We start from the raw sequence: 3,019 nt of genomic DNA on the forward strand, positions 1-3,019 counted from the left end.
GCCCCTTGCACTGGCCGGCTGATGTGCTTTGAAATGATGGACACATCGCAGCCGAGCAAGTGGTCAGTGCTGAGGCTGGAACACACCTCTGGCAGGTTCAAGTGGCGGAAAGTGGCTTTGGTGTAGGTGTCTCTCAGCTGCTCACTCAGACTCCTGGCCTCTTGAAACCACTGAGCTTCACTCTGACCCAAGTCTGTAGAGAGAAGGGAGGTACACTTCAGTTCACTCTGATGGCTTTGTTTGTCTGGTAAGGGTAGATTAGGACTCTCCTCCCCTTCACATGAAACCTCCATACACCCTGAGTTCCTCCCAGACCTTTACATAGCATTAGAATGATATCCAAGCCTCATCCTTGACCTGGGGGATTAGGCAGTATTCCTTTTTTGGGGGGGGGGGGAGTTGAGACAGGGTTTCTCTATGTAGTCCTAGCTGTCCTGGAACTCACTCTGTAGACCAGGATGGCCTCAAACTCAGAAATCCGCCTGCCTCTGCCTCCCAAGTGCTGGGATTAAAGGTGTGTGCTACTACTGCCCGGCTTCTTTTTTATTTTTAATTGGATATTTTATTTATTTACATTTCAGATGTCATTCCCTTTCTCCATTTCTCCATTTCCCCTCAACCTAGAACTGACCTTAATACATGCATGTAATTCAAATGGTATAAAAGCAAAAAGGAGGAGGGGGATGGGATAGGGAGTTCTAGGGAGGGTCTAGCCATACAATAGATGCAAATAGTCAAGGAACAAACAAGACAATAAACACAAATAGTCAAAGAACAAGCAAGGCAATAAACAAAATTCCATGAACACTCCTGTGATCACTGTTTTTAAGGCCTTCTCAGGATGACCAAAGTATCTGAGCCAACTTCCCTGTCCTAGCCCAAAGTCATTTTCATGTCTAAAGTCTACTTCCTTGTTCTAGCCTAAGATTTAGATTCCTGCCTGAAATTAACTCTTTGTTCTAGTCTAATATCAGATTCCTGCCTGAAGCTTACTTCCTTGTCCTTGGCTAATGTCATATCCTGCCAAGCAACCCATTTTCTTGTCCTTGGTCCATGTCAGATTCTTGCCAAGCAGCCCCAAAGGCCCTCTGTCTCTCCCCATTTTTTATTTTATTAAAAAGACTGAGCCTGTCTTAGGTCATTCTGGCAAGAATGCCTTCCTTACCCATTGTGGAATATGCATTATCAAAAGCAATGCACTTCTGTTTTAGGTTGATAAAGATCTGCACAGAATCTTACCTGTCCTTGGCTTGCCAGCCTGTTAATTTAATAACTCTGTCTAGGGGTCCATTTTCAGATTCATGTCATGTACTTTGGATGCCAACATGTTGATGTTGTTAAAGACAAGCTTTAACACGATGAGCAGGAATAAAAGTATTCCGAAGACAAAAAAGAGCTAGCATGATCAAGCTATATATGCCATTGTTGAAGCTTGACCAAAATAGAAAAATTACCCATGGCAGTATTCTTAAGAATAATCTGGCCAGGCAGTGGTGGCACACGCCTTTTATCCCAGCACTTGGGAGGCAGAGGCAGGTGGATTTCTGAGTTCGAGGCCAGCCTGGTCTACCGAGTGAGTTCCAGGACAGCCAGGGCTACACAGAGAAACCCTGTCTCGAAAAAAAAAAAAAGAATAATCTGTCACCCTGGTTTCCAATCTAAGCCCTCAGGAGACCAGCTTGCTGTGCTATGCTTTTAATGCTGACTGCCCTGAATCTGACACAAGGACTCTGTTATTAGTCCTGCATTCACTCACAGGAAGATATAGGGATGTTCACTCTCTCATGCATAGTTCCCTTCATCTCAGTGCTCTTCTCTCTAGAAGCTCCTGGACAATTATAAATACACTTTCCTTTCAAATTCTATATACAAATTCCCATAATCACATGCTGCTATCTAGTACTTACCAACCACCTTAGAGTGAACTGCTACTGGATCCTCATGGTTGCTTTCACTAGTGGTTTCCTTTAAAAAATAAATCCTTTATTACATCAATTTCACATGATACTGGAGCATTATATCATCATGAAGGACCCAATGTCTTCTAAACATAGCTGCATCTTTATGACAGGCATTCCATCAACTGAGCAATATCTCCAGCCCTTACAAGGTCATTTTTTAATTCACGAATATAAAGCACATATAAATATAAAGGTCATTGACTAGATAGTTAGCTAATATCCTAGAAAAATGTGCTTTCTGACTTTACAAGTTGGTATTTGGTTTTGCTCACAAAGCATATCCATGGGCCTAGAGTGCTTGCCTAGCATGCAAGCAGCCTTGGATTCACTAAAGAAGCCATTATCAGCTGGGCAGTTGAACACAACTGTGGAAGCAAACATTTTCAAGGCTGAGGCAGAAGATCACAAATTACAGGTCAGCCCTAGCTACACAGTGATTCAAGGTCAGCCTCAGCTACAAACTGAGAATCTGTAGCAAGCAAAAACCCAACCTAGTTAAATAATGCAAGCCTTTACAGTACAAAAGTTCAAGTAGGAAGTTAAGAGAACTGCCCTCTGGAGAAGATGACAGATGGGATATATTTAGTCTACATGTTACTCAAGTGTAAGCCTAAAACAATCTGATGGTAGACTTCTACAGGAGAAGGGGTCAGTATTCACTGTGAAGACCCCTCTATACTATCATATAGTAGTTGCTTACTAAATACTGGTAGAATTTATTTAATTATGATACATTTACAATCAAAAATTGTTGTTCACAGTAGTGTTCAACTACATGATCATGTGCTGCTAAGTCAGAAGAGGGCAGTGTTCATTACCGTGGCTTCTGAAAGTGCACAGTGACTCTGAAGGGCTGAACTCACTTGTGCAGAGGATTTCAGGGTTTGAAGAAATACACAGCTAAACAGAGAATGAAAAAGTCATTAAAAGCTCTATTCAAGTAAATACGCTGGGATTTTAATACACATATATGTACACTATGTACACATATATTCACAGAGAGACAGAGAAAGACAGAGAGAGAGAGAGAGAGAGAGAGAGAGAGAGAGAGAGAGAGA

General features: G+C 42.0%; 1 long non-coding RNA gene across 1 annotated transcript; it reads right to left on the reverse strand.

Annotated features, from left to right (window-relative positions):
• Positions 1-67: 67 nt before the first annotated feature.
• LOC114616019 lies at positions 68-2,893 on the reverse strand. The gene is made up of 3 exons (XR_003710578.1): positions 2,780-2,893; positions 1,908-1,965; positions 68-193 (listed from the first exon to the last, which is right to left on the reverse strand). It is a non-coding gene; the product is annotated as an uncharacterized LOC114616019 (long non-coding RNA).
• Between the last annotated feature and the right edge of the window lie 126 nt (positions 2,894-3,019).

The sequence above is a fragment of the Grammomys surdaster genome, unplaced genomic scaffold (genome assembly GCF_004785775.1).
Source record: "Grammomys surdaster isolate TR1022 unplaced genomic scaffold, NIH_TR_1.0 225732, whole genome shotgun sequence".
NCBI classification, from domain to species: Eukaryota; Metazoa; Chordata; class Mammalia; order Rodentia; family Muridae; genus Grammomys; species Grammomys surdaster.